Raw genomic sequence first — 24,838 nt, forward strand, 5'->3', positions numbered from 1 at the left:
CGTCCATAAGCTGCATTTTTCAATCTATCTCAGGCATGTTCGATAGGGTTCATGTCTGGAAAACATGCTGGCCACTCTAGTCATGTCGTTATCCTTAAGGAATTAATTCACAAGATGTGGACGATGGGCGCGCAAATTGTTTGTCTCGCCAATATGCTGCCGATATGGTTGCGCTATCGGTCGGAGGATGGTAGTCACGTGTCGTACAGCCGTTACGACGCCATCTATGACCACCAGCGGCGTATGTCGGCCCCACGTAATGCAGTCCCAAAACAGCATTGAACCTCCACTTTGCTGCACTCTAAGGCGTTCATCCTGACCGGGTTGCTTCCAAACGCGTCTCCGACGATTGTCTGCTTGAAGGCATATGCGAAACTCATCGGTGAAAAGAACGTGATGCTAATCCTGAGTGGTTCATTCGGAATGTTGTTGGGGCCATCTGTACCGCGATGCACGTTGCAGTGGTTGCAAAGATGGACCTCGCCATGGACGTCTGGAGTTAAGTTGCGCATCGTGCAGCCTGTTACGCACAGTTTGAGTCGTAGCATGTCGTCATGTGGCTGCACGTAAAGCAGTATTCAAGATAATTGCGCTGCTGTCAGGGTTCCTCCGAGCCATAATCTGGAGGTAGCGGTCATACACTGCAGTAGTAGCCCTTGGGCGACCTGAGCGAGGCGTGTTATCTACAGTCCCTGTCTCTCTGTATCTCCTTCGTGTCCGAACAACATCGCTTTGGTTCACTTTGACTTCGCTTGTTGAGAGCCATTCCTGGCACAAAGTAAAAATGCGGACGCGATCGAACGGCGCGATTGGCCGCCTAGGTGTGGCTGAAGTACAGACAAAACGAGCCATCTGCCTCCTTCCTAGTGGAATGACTGGATCTGATCGTCTGTCCGACCCCCTCCATTTAATATGCTCTACTCATGCATGGTTGTTTACACCTTTGGGCGGGTTTAGTGACATCTATGAACAGCCACCGGTACTGTGTCTGTGATAAAATGTCGACAGTCAACGTCTATCTTAAGGAGTTCTGGAAACCGAGATAATGCAAAACTTTTTTTGCTGTCTGTATAATCCAAGATAAGTTGAACGTTGAGCTATGTTCTGACAAGAATGCGGGACAGGGAAGGAAAAAGTGTCTTGAGTTTCACATGCAACGTGAGGTGAGGGGAAGGATGTCAAACATATCGGCCCCAAAGTCTGCTAACTTTCAGCCATACGTGTGACGTGCGCGCAGTTGAACAGTAGCTATGACATAAATTACAACACTAAAGAAACAAGATTGCACGAAAACACATTACGCGAACGTTCATATTCAGACGGTCCTTACGTTTATTTCTCATTGACATACATAACACAGGACGTCGCCGTGCTATTAGATCGCCTTAGGTAAAGGACTATCTTAGACAGAGCTAAACTTGTCTTGCCCCACGTCCCTGCACATCGCATTACGGTGGTTACCCATTGTTACGTTCACAGGTGGCGCTACATGGAGAATTGTTGTTACCTAGCAATTTAATACCCGTGAACCATATTAAACATCCGGTGACAGTTTCTTCCAGTGAGCATAAAAAAAATTCCCAGGGTGGTTCCGAAACGCTGTTCAGGCCAATATTAAGCTCTGATTTATAGTGCACTTGTGTAGATGGCAAGGGTATTCAAAAACGTTATATGCAGAGTATATTCGTCTAGCAGACAACTGGTTATCATTGTACACTTTTTAAATTTCATGCAGCGTTTTACAAAAATTCGAAATATTTAGAACTTACTCATAGACAATCGCTTTGACCGGATAATACGTAAGAAGATTCCTATGTATTTTGGGTACGTATGAGACCTCAAACTTCCATTTGCCTCTTACTGAACGTGTTTTGGCCGTGTTTGGGATTGGACTGTTAATTGTCTGGAACTACCGCCCTCCATCCCAACCACTGCAGGACAACCAGGACCAAAGGCCAAGGACGGGACACTCCCCTCGCCCTAGTCCTCTCCCACCACTCACCCATATTATTTTGTTACGCTCGTTCATAGGATTTATTGACTTAAAAAAGTGTTTATTTCTTAAATGTGTGGACTAAATGTACAATGTGTTGGTGAAAGATTTATTTTTGCGTGCCCTAAAGGTTAGACTTATCAGATCATGAATTTCAGTTATGGAATTGTGACAGTTTTCCGGTATATGAGGTGAGCAACTGATAACCTCGCTGACTTAAAAACTGAAGAAGAAAAGATTTGAAAAATACGTTTACGCGATCGCTTCTGACCTGAGAATATGAAGAATCAACATTATCAAGAAGCATAGTCTTATAACTATGTTGCTGATGTGATCTTCAGTCCGAAGACTGGCTTGATGCAGCTCTCCATGCCATTCTAATTTGTGCCGGCCTCTTCATCTTCGAAAAAGTAATGGAAAATGCATGCTTCTGAGCTAATTACTGTATTCGTCTCTATAACTCTCTCTACTATCCCCCCCCTCCTCCACCCCCACCCACGCACAACTTCCCTCCAGTACTAAACTGGCGATCCCTTGATGTTTCGGCCGGCTGCGGTGGTCTAGCGGTTCTGGCGCTGCAGTCCGGGACCGCGGGACCGCTACGGTCGCAGGTTCGAATCCTGCCTCGGGCATGGGTGTGTGTGATGTCCTTAGGTTACTTAGGTTTAAGTAGTTCTAAGTTCTAGGGGACTTAGGACCTAAGATGTTGAGTCCCATAGTGCTCAGAGCCATTTGAACCATTTTGAACCTTGATGTTTCAGACTGGGTCCTATCAACCGATCCCTACTTTCGGTCAAGTTGTGCATCAAATCTCTTGTCCTCCCAATCTCATTCAGTCCTTCTCATTAGTTACGTGATCTACCCATCTACCATCTACCCATCTAATGAGTACCACAACGTTTCGAAAGGTTCTATTTTCTTTTTGTCTGAACTGTTTACCGTACGTGTTTCACTTCCCTACATGGCTGCATTCCAGATAAATAGCTTCAGAAGGGGATTCCTAACACACCTTTTCTTCAGAAATGCTTTTCTTGTCATGGTCAATCTACTTTTATTCCACCCTTTTTCGACCATCACCATCACTAAATAGCAAAATTAGACTACTAGTCTAGTCTGCTAATGTAATTCGCTTAGCGTCGCCTGATTTAATTCGGCTACGTCCATTATCCTTGCTTTGTCTTTCTGACGTCCATTTATACCCTTCTGTCAAAACGCTGTCATTTCCGTTCAACTGCTCTTTCAGGTACTTTGCTATCTCTGACAGAGTTACAACGTCCTCGGCGAACGGAAATGGTTTATTTCTTCTCCCATGAATTTTAATTTCTACTCCAAGAGTTTCTTAGCTCTCCTTTACTGCTTGCCCAATGTGCAGAATCGCTGATATGCTACATCCCTGCCTCCGCCAATTCTCAGCCACTGCTTCCTTCTTATTTCCCTCAACTCTTCCTATTGCCGTTTGGTTTCGCTCCCTGTATTTTTCCCCTGCAGCCTTCAAAATATCAAAGAAACTATTTGAGTCAAAACGTTCAAAAGCTTTCTGTAAGTGTATGAGCATCATAAATGTATGTTTCGTTTTCCTGAACCAATCTTCTAAGATCAGTCGCTGGCTTAGTACTGCCTCGCGAGTTCCTACATTTCTTTGGAAACCAGTCATCTTTCCTCAGGTCGGTTTTTACCAGTTTTTCCATTCTTCTGTGCTGAATTCGTGTTAGTATTTGTTACCATGACATATTAAACCGATAGGTCGATAATTTTCATACTATCGGCAACTGTTTTCTTTGAAATCTGTTTTATTACGTTCTTCTTGACTTCTGACAGTACTTCACGTAATCATGCTCTCCAGATGGAAGGGTTTTGTCATGCCTGTCTCTCCCAAGGCTATCAGTAGTTCTAACGGAATATCGTCTACTCCCGGGACCTTGATTCGACTCAGAGCTTTCAGTGCTCTGCCAAATCCTCATCGCAGTATCATATCTTCCACCGCATTTTCATCTACGACCACTTCCCTTTCTATAATAATGCCTTCAAGTTCATCTCCATTTTGTAGATTCTCTACATACTCGTTCCACCTGTCAGCTTTCCCTTCTTCGCTTAGGACTGGTTACCCAAATGACCTCTTGATATCTACACAGCTGCTTCTCTTTTCGCAAAGGCCTCTTTAATCTACCGGTAGGCTGTATCCTTCTTTCCCATAGTGACATCTGTTTCCAAATCCTTACATTTCTCCTCTACCCTTTCTTGCTTAGCCATGTAGCACTTCCAGTCGCTTTCATGTTTCCGATGTTTGCGTTCCCTTTCACCTGTTTCATTTGCTGCATTTTAAAATTTTCTCCTTTCATTAATGAAATTCAGTATTCCCTGTGTTGTCCAACGGTTTCTCCGAGGCTTTGTCTCTTGACCTAATTGGTCCGTTGCTGTCTTCAGTGTTTGATCTCTCAAAGCTACTCATTCGTCTTCTACTGTATACCGTTCTCCTGTTCGTCAAACGTTATCTAATGTTCCCTTTGAAACTCTGGTTCTCTTAGTCTATCAAGATCCCATCTCCTTAATTTCCTACATGTCTGCTAATTCTGTGGTTTTAATCTACAGTTCATGAGCAATAAGACATGATCAGAGTCCACATCTTCCTCTGGAAATGTCTCACAATTTAAAATATTGTCCTGAAATCTCTGTCTTACTAATATGTTATCAATCTGGAACCTTACGGTGTCTCCAGCTTCCTTCCACGTATACACCATTCTATCATGACAAATTAAGTGTCAGCAATAATTAATTTACGATCCGAAAAACATTGTACCAGGTTGCTCCCTCTTTCATTCCTTTTCCCCAGTCTGTATTCACCTACAATATTTCCTTCTGTTTCTTTTCCTACTTTAGAATTCCCGCCCCTCACAACAATTAAATTTTCGTTTTCCTTAAGTGTCTGAGTAATTTCTGTTACTTCATCATATATTTCGTTAATCTCATTATAATCTGCGGAGCTACTTGCCGTATAATTTTTTACTGCTGCACTGGATGTTAGTTTTCTGTTTGTCTTGGCTACGATAATACATTCACAATCCTGTTCATAGTAGCTTACCTGCATTCCTATTTTCCTATTCATTACTAAACATTCTCGCTGATTACCCCTGTTTCATATTATATCTAAAAATCCTGTATCTACCTGGCCTGAAATCCTGTTCCTCCTGTCACCTAACTTCACTAGTTCCCACTATACGAACTTCAACCTATCCATTTCACTTGTTACATTTTTTGACCTATCTACCCGATTAAGGGATCTAAGATTCCACGCACTAATCTGTAGAATGCCAATTTCGTTTCTCGTGATGACCACATCCCCCTGAGTAGTCCCCTCTCGTAGAACCGAATGGGGGCTGTTTTACGTCAGGAACAGTATCCAAGAGAATGTCATCATCATTTAACCACAGAGCAGAGCTGTATGCCCTCGGAAAAAATGACGGCTGTTGTTTCCCCTTGGTTTCAGCCATTCGGACCATCAGCACAGCAAGTCCGTTTTGTCTTATGTTACAAGGCCAGATCATCAATCATCCACACTGTTGCCCCTGCAACTACTAAAAAGGCTGCTGCCCCTCTGGAGGAACCGCTAGTTTGTCTGACCTCTTATAGATGCCCTTTCTGTGTGATTGCGCCTAATGTACAGCAATCCGTAACTACACAAGCCACCCTATTTACGACAAGGTCCATGCTTCGTAGGAGAGGGGGGCCAGGGCTATTTACACCTACATAGTATTAACGCTAGCACCAGCTAGAGTCGTGTCTACAATAATTCTTCCACATTGTGCCATCTTTTCCTGCTCATTTTGCATGCTTATCCACGATTATTTCGGGATCTTTAATTGATAGGATAACGGGGTGCCATCAACGACTAACTGATTCGCTTCAGGTACTACGTAATGATAAATTATGATATCTTAGCTTTAATTTTTAAACTCAGTTTATTTGCCCCTCCATCTTAGGTTAATTTTGGCCAAAATGATCCACACAAGATTACGTACAAAGTAATGTCTTTATTAGTAACAGACGTGTGGATATTCTAGTGCTAAGATGTGATCTGTAACTTGCAATGAAATTGGTAAACATGTGACTGATTTCATTAGAGTTGTCAATACACTTCTATGGGATTTGAAGAGTGCCAAATACAGTGTCATTTCTATTTTTCACACTACTTACGCTCACGTTTAACTACATACAGAGGCGACTGTATCGCTGACTTTATACCGATCGCTTCCTGTAGTGAATTCCTGCGATCAAAAATTCGCATGCTCATGTATGCATTAGCTCGGATAGATACCGGGAAAAACATCAAACAACGCCCGAAGGTCAATGCTTTGAAGATGTGCAAGTTTTCGGGAGTACGAGCAGGCACCGTTTCTCTAATGAAAGCCCTTCTATTTATTATTAAAATTTTACCTCTCTATTAACTTGATTTTAAATCAGTAGGTGTACATTCGTTATCATGAACAAGATTCTCAATACAGTTTTTTAATGAAATTTCCTGAAGTATTATTATAACAGATCAAAGAACAGCTCTCAGAATCTATTTACAACGTTTAAAAACTTAAAATCTCTTTTCAAGAAAGGTAACAAAATACAAATTGCATAATGAAAGGTTGAATAAAAGATTCTAACGCCACATACCAAAATTTTCGTAGATATTACCTATGATATCTAAAGGCCATAAAATATTGATCACAAAATTAGCAAGTAAAACAACTTAAATGCAAGAAATATAATCTGCTTACTCAAACCGCATAGCCTCCGTCATTCGCACCGTATCATAAAATATTTCCCTTCCTTTTAAACACTTTGCACCATAAAACTCCCTACATGTGATGCCTACTACACCCAACGAATTATAACAAATAATTAGGCATAGATGTTTTAATTAACCAGGTATGTAATCTTTTCCTTTTAAAATAAATAAAAAAACACACAAGTGAACTCTTAATCTCATAATTACATTCGTCAAAAAATGTACAACACACATCTTTTGATTTCGTCGTCGTCATGTCCTGTTGTGCTCCGTGCTCTCCTTCAGTATCACATGCGGCACGGGAAAGGTTTTCCACAATGTACGAAACGTTAACAGGGCGCACCAAACTTTCTCAAATAGCATACTGGGGTTATACGTCGATGTGGATGCGGCTCGCCAATCTTAAAACGGGCCACTATACCGCACCGCACCAGACAGCATTACGGTGGGGTAGACAAGAATCAAATCAACAACTGTTGGAAAGCAATCTCAACAAAAGCAGTAAGAACGTATCTGGGTCCTTAAACTCTTGGGAGGGCTGCACCAAACCACAAAGTGAGGTCCCAAGCTAAATTATGAAGACACTATCGGCAATTTCGCCACAACAAGTAGAACCGTATTATTCCATAAGAAGTGAACTGCAATTAACACGATTCGTAAGCGGCCTACTGGAAAGTCCCATAGACAATCTTTCCATTACGACAAACATTTAACACTACGTCGAAAGTTCACTCGTGTGCACTACCAAGTGTCAAATTACTCGTTATAACTGTAGATAACAGAGTTTAACACGATGGGCGACGATTTGGGTTTCTTAACAAGACAAGCAATGATTTGGTCCCTGACGTGGATCAACCTTAGATTCAAAACATTCATTTCCTTTAAAGCAGCTAAATAAATGACAATGCCGGTATCAACGCTCCCCTCCCAAGCAGCGCTATAACGGGAGACTGCAGTACCGAAGCAAAGCTAACACCACTCACAAGTCTTATATACGCTCCACCAACGTGCATCGTTTTAAAATTCTTGTGTTCACCTCGTACACCGAACTTGACGTAATTCTTCGGCGGAATCCAAGGGTAGAACCAAGAGATCACTTCTCAGCCTTTGAATGACCAATCGACGACCGCCATCGGGACAACACCGGCCCTCCACACTAGGATCTTCGAGCCCACGGCGTTCCGTCCCTAAGCGACTGCTTCTGCGGGGCCCACCGACCTAGCAGCCTTGACTTCCGATACCGACGTTGCTCGTCACGCACAGTCCCAAGGTTACTCATCACAATCCCGTTCTTCCTCGTTCTGTCCACCTCGCGGCGTGCGGGAAGCCAACTCGCCAAAGATTTGCGGCGACCAGAGACTCCAATCCGATCTCGATATTGACATCGTGTCGACTACTGAGAAGACGGGTGGTTTACAAGAAAAAACAATTTAAATAGCGAGCTGTACCGGCTCATATGTACCTTCAATTATTATCATCATTATCAACAAGTATAATTGTCAATAAGATAATTTACTGTGGTACTAATGATGCTACTCCGAGATGAAGAGGTTAGCACAGGAGGGGATTTAGTGGCGGGCCGCATCAAACCAGTCACAAGACTGATGACCCAAAAAAAAGTACTAATGATGGTCCAAGTGTCGCTACAAACTGCAAATCCAAACCAATGACTTTGTTTCCCTATAAGTCCAAGTATTCTTCTCCGAAGATTGACGTTCATATTATCTCATGGACTACAGCTCATCTGAGAGCTGTACGGTTCATCATAGCTATTGTAAGTAGGCTGTTAGGTTTTTATGCTGGTAACCCCATGTAGCGCTCTATAGAAAATCACTGACTGCGCTGTGTGCAGTCTGTGGCTGGCTGGCATTGTTGGATCATTCGCCATTGTAGTGTTGGGGAGTTGGCTGTTAACAGCGCATAGCGTTGCGCAGTTGGAGGTGGGCCGCCATTAGTGGTGGATGTGGGGAGTGAGATGGAGGAGTTTAGGAAGACTGGATGTCATGAACTTATATATATATATATATATATATATATATATATATATATATATATATATATATATATATAACGTGAGGGGAGGGGCTAGTGTAATTGTTTAATACAAACCATAGAAAAATGCACGGAAGTATGTTTTTTAACACAACCCTACTTTTTTTAAATGGAACCACGTTAGTTTTGTTAGCACATCTGAACACATGAACAAATACGTAATCAGTGCCGTTTGTTGTACTGTAAAATGTTAATTACATCCGGAGATATTGTAACCTAAAGTTGACGCTTGAAACCTCCGACGTTCAGTTGCGTGTTGTAACAAACACGGGCACGGTCGGCGAGTAGCATCTGCGGGGACATGTTTACGATGACGACCGTGTTTACAAGTGTGGCTGTAGTGCACTGTTGTGGTTTGGTCTAGCTGTCGCAGTGTCCGCATGTAGCGCTTGCTTCTATTGTTATTCTGCATTCGTCTCCGCACGCAGACCAACTGTAGCACACCAGACGTCTGTGATAGTGTGTTGTTGTAGGAACTGTGACCATGATGTATTCGAACTCTGAAAAGGCGGAGATGATACTCATCTATGGCGAGTGTCGACGAAATGCAGCTGAAGCCTGCAGGGTGTATGCAGAACGGTACCCGGACAGAGAGCATCCAACGTGCCGCACATTGCAAAACATCTACCGCCAACTGTATGCAACAGGTATGGCCGTAGCACGCAAACGGGTCCGTAACAGGCCCGTCACAGGAGAAGCGGGTGCAGTTGGTGTGTTAGCTGCTGTTGCCATGAACCCACACATGAGTACACGAGACATTGCGAGAGCCGGTGGACTGAGTCAAAGTAGTGTCATGCCCATACTGCATCGTCACCGCTTTCCCCCGTTTCATGTGTCACTACATCAGCAATTACATGGTGATGACTGTAATCATCGAGTGCAACTCTGTCAGTGGGCATTAACAGAGAATGCGTTGCAGTTCTACCTGTTTACCGATGAAGCGGGTTTCACAAACCATGGGGCAGTGAATCTACGGAACATGCATTACTGGTCCGTGGACAATCCTCGCTGGCTCAGACAGGTAGAGCGACAGCGACCTTGGACTGTAAATGTATGGTGCGGAATCATTGGCGACCACCTCATTGGTCCTCACTTCATTGCAGGGGCCGAAACTGCTGCAACATACATCGCGTTTCTACAGAATGATCTGCCAACATTGCTCGAAAATGTCCCACTGGAAACGCGTCGACGTTTGTGGTATCAGCATGATGTTGCACCAGCACATTCCGCAATTAACACTGTGCTGACTCTTGACAGGATGTTCAACAGACGTGGAGGACGCATGAATTGGTCAGCCCGTTCTCCTGATGTTACGCCTTTGGACTTCTTTCCTTGGGGTACGTTAAAGGAGAATGTGTACCGTGATGTGCCTACAACCACAGAGGATATGAAACAACGTATTGTGGCAGCCTGCGGCGACATTACACCGGATGTACTGCGGCGTGTACGACATTCATTACGCCAGAGATTGCTACTGTGTGCAGCAAATGATGGCCACCACACTGAAAATCTATTGGCCTGACATTTCCGGACACACTCTATTCCACTCCGTAATTGAAAACGGAAACCACGTGTGTACGTGTACCTCACCCCCCCATGGTAAAGTACATGTGCATCAGTGAAAAAGACCAATAAAAAGGTGTTAGCATGTGGACGTAATGTGCTGTTCCAGTCTCTTCTGTACCTAAGGTCCCTCAACGTTCCGTTTGGATCCCTACGTAATTCGGTGCTCTCCGATATACACGATCGAACAGCGGAGGAGTGGTACTCAAGCGTCAACTTTAGGTTACAATACCTCCAGATGTAATTAACATTTTACAATGCAACAAAAGGCACTGATTACGTATTTGTTTATATATTCAGATGTGCTAACAAAACTGGGTTCCACTTAAAAAAAAACGTACGTTTGTGTTAAAAACATACTTCCGTCCATTTTTTTACGGTTTGTATTAACCAATTACACTAGCCCCTCTCCTCACGTTCCGTCTGCGGAATCGATTCGTCAGTATTTGATGTGGTTTACGAAATATATCCAGCGGTAATGTTAGGTGAGTCACCCTATATATATATATATATATATATATATATATATATATATATATATATATAAAGTCATTATATATATATATATATACATATATATATATATATATATACATAATGGCTTTTGAACACTATTATGGTAATTACATTGTTTGTTCTCTATCAAACTCTTTCATTTGCTAACTAAGTCTACAGTAGTTACAGCCTTCAGTAGTTTGAATCTTGTATTTAGCGACGACATTGAAGCTTTTCAGGGACTGTTACAAGAATTAGAAATTGACACTGACAATCGCAGGACGCGAATTCAGGATCACAACAATTACAGGTCACATCTTTCACATGTCAGCGATGACAGGAATAATAACTGGACATGACAAGGCTATTCTCACAACACAAATCGTGACCAAAACAGACACCACCGGTATGACAACAGTAGGCAGAGTAGTAATAATTACAGGGAAAGATCACTTCTCTGCGGTAATGACTATCACAGAGACAATCAGAGAAACAGACAATATGGGAACCAAAATAATTATTGTCAAGAGAGACAGAATAACGTCAGATGCAATGGTCCACCGCGCAGTAACGATTCCGGGAGAAATTCTCCACCACATGACCGACAAAAAAGAAACTATGTAAACTACCAACAAAACGACAGACCTGAATTTCATCAGAACTGGCGGGATTCAAACAGGGCAGGGCCCTCTCGACAAGGTGAATTTGTAGAAGTTAGTTCTCCAAATCCCAATAATGACGTGTGCCAACAAAGAGACAGATAATGACTGGCATCACAGGCAGCCTCATGCGCCAGCTGGCTCACAGAAAAATAACGTAGATGCTAACCTTGAGAAAAATTTTAGCATTCCTTACCGACGTATACCACATGATAATTGCGTTGAAGTTGAAACTCTGCGTACTAGTTGGAGTAAAGGTTTGCACCACATTTCACATTTAAAACCGTTTATTAGTCTTTTCCATTAAATCTTTCACTTCACGCTAACAGTACGTATTGTCACACTTAGAAACGGTTATCATGCAACAATGTTTTGAAGTTAACTATCCAGTCTAGAACCTAGGGAAAATATATATAGACAGTAATTTCCACTGCATTGTGACAGTGAACAGAGGACACAGAGTTACTGTGTGTGTGTACTTTCTTTGCTTGTTAGTTGCATGATTATGTATCGACTATAAGGCTTACATACATAGAACATATACTGCTAATGAGATTTTAATGCAACATTTTGGTTTACTTGAAAAGAGATTCTTTATTTGAAGTACTTTCTGTGAGATTAATGATGACTTAGTATTTGTTTTCTTTGACAGCTGCACAATTATATCACAACGCTACTATTGAGTGACACAATTTATATTATTGCTTTTGTGCTGTATCTGTATGGACAGTTTTTCTGAATTCTTCTGGAAAGTAAAACACGTTTTAGTAGTAACTTTTGTGGCATAGCTACAATGAGACAGCCTTTTTTGTAGCACAACAATACGTTACAGTGTAGCACTTTCTTGATCACGGATGTGTATGTAATAAATACGATATCTATAAGCATAGCATTTCACTTTTGTTTGTGATGAGGTAAGTACATTGACGTCTGCAGAACTTAGCTTTCGGAGGACGATAACTACGACACTTCCACAGAATTATCTTACAGCAAGACGCACATTTAGCGCTAGAGGACACGTATTTGAGTGGTTAATTTTGTACTTAAAACATTTATTTTTAAAAATTTTTGAATTAAAATGATGCAAAAGGTTTTCCGTGATAGATTTCATTCCGTTGCTGTAATCTGTAACACCTGAGGGTATAATTACATTAATCCTCAGGTAGGTACACACTTACTTTGTGTACCACGTGTTTGACAAGCACAAGGAGCCCAAGCTAATATGGTATTTGCTTATACAACTTTACACATCGGTACCATATTTGTCTAACACATAAATTACACAGCTATCTCATCATTTAACTGAGAGAGACAAACTTTTTTTACTATGTCAGTAACAGATGTTTACGCAGTTACACAGTTGGATAACTTCACACTTATGAAATTGTATTTTGTCTGTACTGTGTGAACTGTTCATATTTTTTCGGAAGTATTGTGATACTATGAGAGCTTTGAATGATGTATTTGGTATGGGATCATGATTTTTAAAGTTCTTTTGAGGTAGATGACACTATTGAAAGGAGCAGAGAAGTTTTTTTAGGTTTTGACATTATTGGAGAAAGTTACGACGTTTTTGAGATTTGACTGAGGTGTTATGCCGTTATTATTACGATGATGATGTGTATTATGCAGTTGAGGTATGTTTATGATCGATAAGATGATGCTACCGTTTATGAGGAATGTGATTACGTGTTTATATGTATATGAATAATGAGTAGATGTTAGGGACTCTGATTTCAGAAAAAGGATGTTGGAAACCAAGAATAGTACTTTAAAAGTGCATACATGGTTGAATGTATATCAACACTACTATTCATGAGATCTCGTTTCTACACATTACTACCGTAATTTTTCGACCCGTGAATTTTTATTGGTATCAAACTGACACTGTAGCGGAGACCGCTGTCGTAAATATTTTGTTAAGGCAGGTAAGTGACCTTGACGCAATGCGTAATGGGCGCCCAGCTGAGCGATAGTCGCCTGAAAAAAGGAAGCCATTAGGTCGAGAAAAAGAGGCCATTATCCTCGCTGTTGACATTTCTTTGTAGAAAGCATTGCAAATACGACACGCTCAAACTTGCAAACATATTAATATACTGTGGATCACGTACTTTGTGCTACTTACTGAAATGCTTATAAACTGATAGGAATTATTCTTACATCTTCACACCTGATTATGACAAGTGTCTTTCTACGAGAGTTGAGAGAATTTTTACTAACTTATCAAATGCCACATTACTATTGAATGATATTTTTATGCTTAGCTTTAGATAGTTGCTTATTTCATTTGATATCTGGTTTCCAGCTGTGTTGCAGCATTGGTTTTATAAAATGATATTAAATGCATTTGCTAATGTGAACACTTTCTGTCAACAGATCTGTTAAATAATAATTTTATGATCTACATTCTTCAAAAAAAGGAGTACTTGGAAGATCAATAAGAAAGGACTAATAACAATATCTGCATACATAATTTTCTTTTCATGTACTTGGTAATTCTTTGTAGAATAAGTTTTTGTGGTGTACCACTTTAATTACATAGACATTAAGATGTGAATATACATTTCCCTTATCTACATTGTTGTCATTAGTGTACTATTTTTTCTGCTCATGGGTTTGTCATGATCAGATATAAATTATTGCATTTGCTGCTGCTGTTTGCTAGGCATAGTGCTACTGAATTTCACTTTGTATTACTCTGTTAAGGCAGTATTACTACTGATTTATTTTTCTTGTTGCTGCACATTGGCTCATATTAGTGATAATGCTGCATTTGCTTTGCTATTTTATATTTATTGCTGCTTGCTTTGCCAATTTGCATTTTTTGTCATTGCTGGTTGTGTTAATTGTTTTATGCTGCTGCATTGTCTCATCCCTTAGTTTATGCATCTGAGCTCAGTAGATTTAAGTTAACTTAAGAGGAGGTAGGCAATATAAGAGAATGAGTTGTGATGAATTGGAAGAAATGCATTGCGAAGTTATAAGAAAAAGATTTGGGCCAAAATGAGTATTGTATAACGAGAAATAATTATTTACAAACAGGATATTAACCAAACAGTAGGGTTTAGGGACAACTGGTATAGAAAGACTTTTTGGGAATAATGATGAATGAAGGGATATCTCCAAGAATATTGCAGTAACACCAACCCTATCCTTTCCTTTCGTATTATTCTGCTATGTGTTTGTGTACCCTTGTGTATTTGTATTTTTCCTGTATATATGTATTTAGCTAATAAGTTTTATGTTGTAGAATTTTTCTAACACTCAGCTACATTCACTATGATGAGGAATACTGTTATCCTCAAATATAATTTGCATTTATAATATGATATTTACTTTGTAAAGATGTTTAGACATTATTTATTCTGTTTTGTTTAAAACTCATGTGTGAAATTAATGTTTCGAAACTATTCTCATTATTTTATTTACTTACGTCATAATTCCGGTAACACTGATGTATATGATTATTTCTATTCATTTGTGAAGCCTTTATTACTACAAATGTTATCTGTACTGTTATGTTCTTTAACGATCTATTTTTTACCTTTATTACTGTATTCTACTGTTGTAAAATTGTAATTGACACCAGTTCATCAAATTAAGTAACTTGTAAGCATTCATTTCACTGCACACGTTTCTGTTGGTCATAGTATATGCACAATATGTGAGAAGTTGGGACAGTCAGTGTTTGCACGTGTGTTAATAATTCAGCAAGGGACTGGTTAACACCATTGCTGGTTCTAAGGTCAATTCCAAAAACTTTGTGAGTACTCAAGTGGTGGCTTATGGACTTGCTATATTCTCCGCAAGACCCATCGATGGTGATTGTGCACCTGCACAGTCGAAACAGTTGGCTGCTGGCCGTCTCTAGAAGGACTACAGTGGGTCTGCACTTTTGATGGACCACCAATACCATTATCTCTACAAGGACTACTGTGGGTCTGCATCTTTGATGGCCCACCAATACCATTATTTCTACGAGGACTGCAGTGGGTCTGCACCTCTGGTGGCCCACCAATACCGTAATCTCTAACAAGACTGCAGTGGTCTGCCCTGTGATGACCTACCTATCAATATTCTCCAAAACTTCGACTGACTCTGCGGTGGGTTTGCTCTGTTGTGGCCCATTACCTGTCTGCATGTCAAGTGTCAGCACTGTCTTTCCATTGGAGGGACAAAACTACTTCTTCAAGACTCAATGGAAATCCACAATTTCCATGTGCGTGTTCTTTTCCTGCTCAGAGTTTGAGAAAAACTGCAATTTTACTCTGATGAATGATCGGGACTGTCTTTGTGGACGGTGAGAAAATCTTTGCTTTTGACCTACAGTGTATCAATAAGTGTGTGCATTTGATACACTTTTTATTGTAAGTATCAAAAAATTTTTCAAATCTGTATTGGCCACTGCCCAAAACAATTTCTATAATTTTTTTGGGGAGCACAGGGGCTATGTAAGTAGGCTGTTTAGGTTTTTATGCTGGTAACGCCATGGAGCGCTCTATATGAAAATCACTGGCTGTGCTGTGTGCAGTCTGTGGCTGGTTGGCATTGTTGGAACATTCCCCATTGTAGTGTTGGGCATTTGGCTGTTAACAGCGCATAGCGTTGCGCAGTTAGAGGTGAGCCTCCAGCAGTGGTGGATGTGGGGAGTGAAATGGCGGAGTTTACTAAGACTGGATGTCATGAACTTATATATATATATGTATATATATATATATATATGTATATATATATATATATATATATATATGTATATATCCGCCCCCCATAAGCCATGGACCTTGCCGTTGGTGGGGAGGCTTGCGTGCCTCAGCGATACAGATAGCCGTACCGTATGTACAACCACAACGGAGGGGTATCTGTTGAGAGGCCAGACAAACGTGTGGTTCCTGAAGAGGGGCAGCAGCCTTTTCAGTAGTTGCAGGGGCAACAGTCTGGATGATTGACTTATCTGGCCTTGTAACAATAACCAAAACGGCCTTGCTGTGCTGGTACTGCGAACGGCTGAAAGCAAGGGGAAACTACAGCCATAATTTTTCCTGAGGGCATGCAGCTTTACTGTATGATTAAATGATGATGGCGTCCTCTTGGGTAAAATATTCCGGAGGTAAAATAGTCCCCCATACGGATCTCCGGGCGGGGACTACTCAAGAGGATGTCATTATCAGGAGAAAGAAAACTGGCGTTCTACGGATCGGAGCGTGGAATGTCAGATCCCTTAATCGGGCAGGTAGGTTAGAAAATTTAAAAAGGGAAATGGATAGGTTAAATTTAGATATAGTGGGAATTAGTGAAGTTCGGTGGCAGGAGGAATAAGACTTCTGGTCAGGTGACTACAGGGTTATAAACACAAAATCAAATAGGGGTAATGCAGGAGTAGGTTTAATAATGAACAGGAAAATAGGAATGCGGGTAAGCTACTACAAACAGCACAGTGAACGCATTGTTGTGGCCAAGACAGATACGAAGCCCACACCTACTACAGTAGTAAAACTTTATATGCCAACTAGCTCTGCAGATGATGAAGAAATTGAAGGAATGTATGATGAAATAAAAGAAATTATTCAGATAGTGAAGGGAGACGAAAATTTAATAGTCATGGGTGACTGGAATTCGAGTGTAGGAAAAGGGAGAGAAGGAAACGTAGTAGGTGAATATGGATTGGGGCTAAGAAATGAAAGAGGAAGCTGCCTGGTAGAATTTTGCACAGAGCACAACATAATCATAGCTAACACTTGGTTTACGAATCATGAAAGAAGGTTGTATACATGGAAGAACCCTGGAGATACTAAAAGGTATCAGATAGATTATATAATGGTAAGACAGACATTTAGGAACCAGGTTTTAAATTGTAAGACATTTCCAGGGGCAGATGTGGACTCTGACCACACTCTGTTGGTTATGACCTGTAGATTAAAACTGAAGAAACTGCAAAAAGGTGGGAATTTAAGGAGATGGGACCTGGATAAACTGAAAGAACCAGAGGTTGTAGAGAGTTTCAGGGAGAGCATAAGGGAACAATTGACACGAATGGGGGAAAGAAATACAGTAGAAGAAGAATGGGTAGCTTTGAGGGATGAATTACTGAAGGCAGCAGAGAATCAAGTAGGTAAAAAGGCGAGGGCTAGTAGAAATCCTTGGGTAACAGAAGAAATATTGAATTTAATTGATGAAAGGAGAAAATATAAAAATGCAGTAAATGAAGCAGGCAAAACGGAATACAAACGTCTCAAAAATGAGATCGACAGGAAGTGCAAAATGGCTAAGCAGGGATGGCTAGAGGACAAATGTAAGGATGTAGAGGCTTATCTCACTAGAGGTAAGATGGATACTGCCTACAGGAAAATTAAAGAGACCTTTGGAGATAAGAGAACCACTTGTATGAACATCAAGAGCTCAGATGGAAACCCAGTTCTAAGCAAGGAAGGGAAAGCAGAATGGTGGAAGGAGTATATAGAGGGTCTATAAAAGAGCGATGCACTCGAGGACAATATTTTGGAAATGGAAGAGGATGTAGATGAAGATGAGATGGGAGATACGATACTGCGTGAAGAGTTTGACAGAGCACTGAAGGACCTAAGTCGGAACAAGGCCCCCGGAGTAGACAACATTCCATTGGAACTACTGACGGCCTTGGGAGAGCCAGTCCTGTCAAAACTCTACCATCTGGTGAGCAAGATGTATGAAACAGGCGAAATACCCTCAGACTTCAAGAAGAATATAATCATTCCAATCCCAAAAAAGCAGGTGTTGACAGATGTGAAAATTATCGAACAATCAGTTTAATAAGCCACAGCTGCAAAATACTAACACGAATTCTTTACAGACGAATGGAAAAACTATTAGAAGCCAACCTCGGGGAAGATCAGTTTGGATTCCGTAGAAACACTGGAACACGTGAGGCAATACTGACCTTACGACTTATCTTAGAAGAAAGATTAAGGAAAGGCAAACCTACGTTTCTAGCATTTGTAGACTTAGAGAAAGCTTTTGACAATGTTGACTGGAATACTCTCTTTCAAATTCTAAAGGTGGCAGGGGTAAAATACAGTGAGCGAGAGGCTATTTACAATTTGTATAGAAACCAGATGGCAGTTATAAGAGTCGAGGGACATGAAAGGGAAGCAGTGGTTGGGAAGGGAGTAAGACAGGGTTGTAGCCTCTCCCCGATGTTATTCAATCTGTATATTGAGCAAGCAGTAAAGGAAACAAAAGAAAAATTCGGAGTAGGTATTAAAATCCATGGAGAAGAAATAAAAACTTTGAGGTTCGCCGATGACATTGTAATTCTGTCAGAGACAGCAAAGGACTTGGAAGAGCAGTTGAACGGAATGTACAGTGTCTTGAAAGAAGGATATAAGATGAACATCAACAAAAGCAAAACGAGGATAATGGAATGTAGTCGAATTATGTCAGGTGATGCTGAGGGAATAAGATTAGGAAATGAGACACTTAAAGTAGTAAAGGAGTTTTGCTATTTGGGGAGCAAAATAACTGATGATGGTCGAAGTAGAGAGGATATAAAATGTAGACTGGCAATGGCAAGGAAAGCGTTTCTGAAGAAGAGAAATTTGTTAACATCGAGTATAGATTTAAGTGTCAGGAAGTTATTTCTGAAAGTATTTGTATGGAGTGTAGCCATGTATGGAAGTGAAACATGGACGATAAATAGTTTGGACAAGAAGAGAATAGTAGCTTTCGAAATGTGATGCTACAGAAGAATGTTGAAGATTAGATGGGTAGATCACATAACTAATGAGGAAGTATTGAATAGGATTGGGGAGAAGAGAAGTTTGTGGCACAACTTGACCAGAAGAAGGGATCCGTTGGTAGGACACGTTCTGAGGCATCAAGGGATCACCAATTTAGTATTGGAGGGCAGCGTGGAGGGTAAAAATTGTAGAGGGAGACCAAGAGATGAATACACTAAGCAGATTCAGAAGGATGTAGGTTGCAGTAGGTACTGGGAGATGAAGAAGCTTGCACAGGACAGAGTAGCATGGAGAGCTGCATCAAACCAGTCTCAGGACTGAAGACCACAACAACAACAACATATATATATATATATATATATATATATATATATATATATATATATAATGACTTTTGAACACTATTAAGGTAAATACATTGTTTGTTCTCTATCAAAATCTTTCATTTGCTACCTATGCCTATCAGTAGTTAGTGCCTTCAGTAGTTTGAATCTTTTATTTAGCTGGCAGTAGTGGCGCTCGCTGTATTGCTGTAGATGGAGTAACGAAGATTTTTGTGAGGTAAGTGATTTTTTGAAAGGTATAGGTTAATGTTAGTCAGGGCCATTCTTTTGTAGGGATTATTCAAAGTCAGATTGCATTGCGCTACAGATATTGGCTGTCAGTTTAGTGTTGATCAGAATAGGTAAAGAGTGAAATGTATGAGTACGTTCAGTACTGCTCAGCTGTTTGAAAATCAAATAATGTAAGAGGTTAATCAGTACAGTAATTCATTACTTTTTCTAAGGGGATGTATCTCTACTTCATCATCATAAACTAATAATGGGGTTGTACCCGTTGTTATGGAACACAGAAAGGAATGACATGGCATCATTCATAAGACAATACCTAATAAAATGTAGGAATCAAGATATCTCGCACATATGGAGAGATTTATAGAATACATAATGAGATAAGTGGAATTATTCAGAGTGTTAACGGAGACAGAAGTTAAATATAGTAGTGGAATGGAATTCGAGAGTAGGGAAAAGAGGAGATGGAAATAAAGCAGGGGAAGCATGTCATGAGGGAAAATGGAAGCCCTACTTGGATTTTCGACGGATGTTACTGTAATAATTATTAACACTTGGTTTAAGATTCATGGAAGGTGGAATAGATGAGGAGTTACAGAAAGATTTCAGACATATGACTTTGTAGTAACACATGGAATTCGCAGCTGCAAAAAATTTTAAGTGCCAGATGTGAACACTAACACAGTTTTTAAAACTGAAGTAGTGGAAGGAAGGTGGGATAATAAGGAGATGTGTCCCGCGTAATCTGAGATAACAGTTTGTTTAGAGTATCAAAGGAGTCATCAAGTAACATTAAACAAAAACTGAATGAAACATGTGAACGTAATATATAATAAGACGAAATGGTAGCTTTTAGAGAAGATATAGTGAATTCACCTGAGGATCACAAAGGGAAAATGAAAGGAGAGTGTTGAAATTCTTCGATAACGCGGGTGACGTTTTGTGTAACTGATGACAGCAGAAAGCATAAAAACGTATAAATTAGAGCTGGCAAAAATGCCTACAGTCTTCTAAATAGTTAGACTGACAGATGTTCCTCCATGGCAAAAAATGGATGGCTAGAGCAGTTGTACAAGAGTGTAGAAGTATGCATGACGATGACCAAGATAGACGTTACCTACTTGAAAATTAAAGAGAGATATGGAGAAAAGAGAAGCACTTGTTGGTACGAACCAACCAAAGAAGAGAATCTTGAAAACTTAAAGATTATTATGTACAAAGAAGCGGCTAAAGATGGGACGGGAGTTATGATACTGCGAGAAGAATCTGACAGAGCACTGTGAGACCTAAGCCGATTCAAGGTACATAAAGGAGACGTCATTTCCATGTAAATATTGAGATACTTTGGAGAACATAACACGAGGAACCTTCTCCATATGGTGCGCAAGAATTGTTAGACAGACACCAAGAAGAAAGTAATAATACCACTTCCAAGGAATTTAGGGTCATATAGCTGTCACTGTTATAAAAACACCGTTGTCATACACTGTGGATGCAAAAAAGATATGATTTTATACAAAATTTGAAATAGTGGTAGAGGCTGATCTCGTGGAATACAAGTCTGCGTTCCAGAGAAATAAAAACATACCTGACGCTGCAATATTTCTTGGAAGCTAGACAGAAGAATGTCAAACTTACGTTCGAAACGTTTGTCGATTTGAGAATGGTTTTAATTATGTTGACTGAAATACACTATTTGAAACTCTCAATCTAACACGGTAAAACACAAGAATGAAAGTGGTCTGCAACTCTTGCAGAAGCCACACAGCAGTTTTAAGAGTCGAAGAACGTGAAGGGCAAGCAGTGGTCGAGAAGCGAGGCAGAAAGATCGTAGTAGACGTCCATCTTATTCAGTCTGAATATTCAGCAAGCAGCAAACGAAACCAAGGTGGAATTTTCAGTGGAATTGGCGTTCAGAGACAAGGAATAAGGATTTTGAGGCTTGTCGAAGACATTGTACTCTGTCAGAGATGACAGTGATTGGAACGTTATTTGAAGGAAGTCTCTTCCAACATTAAGTGATGAAGGTAAATAGGAGTGAAGAAATGGCAGTGGAAATTTATCAAATTAATTCAATTGACGGTTAGGATATCAGTTTAGGTAATGAGCTTACATATACGTCAACGGGTGGATTGTTGCGATGACAAGAGACTTAACAATAGTCAAACATAATTCTATTACCATTAACGGCTGCACATGTGACAGGGGAAAAGATGACGAATCCGTAGATTGCATTTCTTTAGGTGATGAACGTGTGTAGTTGAGATACATCCAATAATAAATGACAGTCTGTGAAATTACAATGCAAAAACTCTTACTAAAGCAAAACCCACTTCAAAGGATGCCCCTCCCCAACCTGCGGACCGAAAAAGACAATTTTCTGGCGAATTTTAGGGACATGAACACATCGTAGACGCAGCTGTTTACTGTTAAACTCTACGAAAAATTGCCGTCAGGTTATTCTAAACAAACTGTGGCCAGCGCTCTCATGGAAATTTATTTTTGCAGGACAACGGCCATCGTCACTGTACAGGTGGAACGCGTTGGCCACTGCAGGCCGGGTGGAAAAGTTCCGGCGCGTGAGCCTTACGCACCGTACTTCGTTCCAGGTGACTTGTCACATTTTTCTAAAAGTGGAAGAGTAACACAGTACGCTGACTGTTGCTGACGAAGTTCACTTACATCAGACAGAGTAGTGGAGAGAGAAGATGCAAGCCATTTAAAATACTGGAACAGAATCCCCAGTATACAATATCAAACAATGTGGACGTATTCCCAAACATCGAAACTTCTGTTGCTTTCTGAACGAACATACAGTAAATACTAAAATATTCTGTGCTAAAAAATTTTTCTTAGCAGTATGGGCCATTGAAATTAACATAATCCTTCTGATCACTTCATTCCTTCGTGTCGCTATGCCAGCAGATGATGGATTCGAGAATGTTAGCAGGACAGAGAGTTTAATTAATGTTATAGAAAAGAAATGCGGGCGGAGCGACAAATATAATCCAAGCGAAAGCATCCTTGACTGTGAAATAAAAGAGATATACGACTTACATAGCATGAACCGTTCTGCTGATCCTTAAAAGATATATACATGCCAATTAAAGTGCTGAAGATCTCTAGTAAGAAGAGCTGACAAAGACCATTTTCATCTATAAATGCAAATGCTCACAACAGGCTACGTGTACTATTGTGGGAACAGAAAAGATATTACGTCAGCATGTACGCTTGCCTACAATTCCGCAGATGGTTTTGCCCATAACACTTTCCGCATACGTGACGTCGTTCGGTCGTCGAGCGCTAATATCGAAGACCGCAGGAACTTCTATCGACTTGTTACCGTTCGGTAGTGACCTCTCACGGGACTTCATGCACACGTATCCGAGATTTATAAAAACACTCCTTGGATTGATTTACTATAATTATTGCTATAAGTAAATGTGACATAATGATTCATCGAAGGTTACTGTGTTCACATCAATAGTTATCGTCAATAATTTACAAACAAAGCATGAAACACGCTTGTATTATTATTCGCAATATGCCGTTTTAAGGTTATGGAACATCGAAAATTTATCACAATCGCGTCACCATTACCATTAAATGTCAGTTAATAATAATGATACAAGCCTTCAACAGATACAGTGACTACCAGATCAAGAGACTAATACCACATGAATAAGAACTCACGTAATGAATACCGTATTGGTTCCTGGAGTCGAAAGATGTAGGTTCCCATCTCACCAGAAGCAAATACTTTCCATTTCATGTCAGTGTTGTTAATACATTCTGGGACTTCTTGTCCATGTAATAAAAGTATGTTCTGCAATATTCGATGTTATTTACACTTCTGTCTGATTAGATAAGGAAGGATGAGATAAATGGTTAGCAATTTCCTAGTGTGTGATTAGTCAAGAACCTAAAATCGAGGACGAGCACAAGTAAAATTCATATTTCTCCTTCTCACAAATATTTGGCTCTTTATTCTCAAATACGTGGCGATTTCCGAGAGTGTAGCTGAGTAGGAATCTAAGAGGACAGCTTTAATTGCTTGAGTGGATCGATGAGCAATGACATTCATATTCTTCCTTGTTACAAATATTTCGCATATTTATTTACGACTATGCAGTTATTTCCGTGTGTATGTTAGACGGGAACCGCAGCTTTAAATGCTGCGAATAAAACAAACTGCAATACAGTTCGAATTCCTACCCATCCACAATTTTTTTGGTCAATGTTTCCGAATATTCAGCGATTTCCGCGTGTGTGGTTACACATGCATCTAAGAGGACAGCTGAAATTGATACTAGCGGAACGAAGAACAGTAACAATATTCTTCCTCGTCACAAAATCGATTACCGATCGTGCTGACGTAATTGCGCGTAACGTCAAAATACACATATGTAGGAGGTGTAGTGAAATGAATGTTACCCTTGTTTTGTGTGTTCCATATATGATTTTCGCGCAATGTTTAATCTATTTATACCACATATTCTACGAATATCGGTTGACTGTGAGATAGGCGGCTTCTACACACGAATACATGTTGAATCACATCCCAATCTACTGTGGGAATACCGAGCTGATTCCGCCATCTTGCCGAGTTGTATTCGGGTGATGGCCACTAGTCCTTGTGGCCACATTGGGTTACATGGGTAACATTTCTAACCATCACTGCCAATTTATCAGATTTACAAAGCAGTCACCAACGATTTTTAACCGTACATAAGTTAGGGGTTCTTTCTGAGCTTCCACTCGTTTAGGAGACTGAATTAGATGTCCTCGTATCATGCACTCCATAAACGATCTCAAGAAAAATTTTCTCAGGAAATTAGAATTTGATGATCTGGAGAGAATGGAAGGCACTGCAGAACATTTTTCCAAAGCCAGTAGATTCTATGTTTATGACTCACATTATTTGTTTGAGGTTTGTCTTCTCTGTGAATAATTTATGCCGCTATACACGCAATATACAAAATGTTGTATACCATATTAGAGCCATCTCTCTGTTCCAA

The sequence above is a fragment of the Schistocerca cancellata genome, chromosome 8 (assembly GCF_023864275.1).
Source record: "Schistocerca cancellata isolate TAMUIC-IGC-003103 chromosome 8, iqSchCanc2.1, whole genome shotgun sequence".
Classification (NCBI taxonomy): Eukaryota; Metazoa; Arthropoda; class Insecta; order Orthoptera; family Acrididae; genus Schistocerca; species Schistocerca cancellata.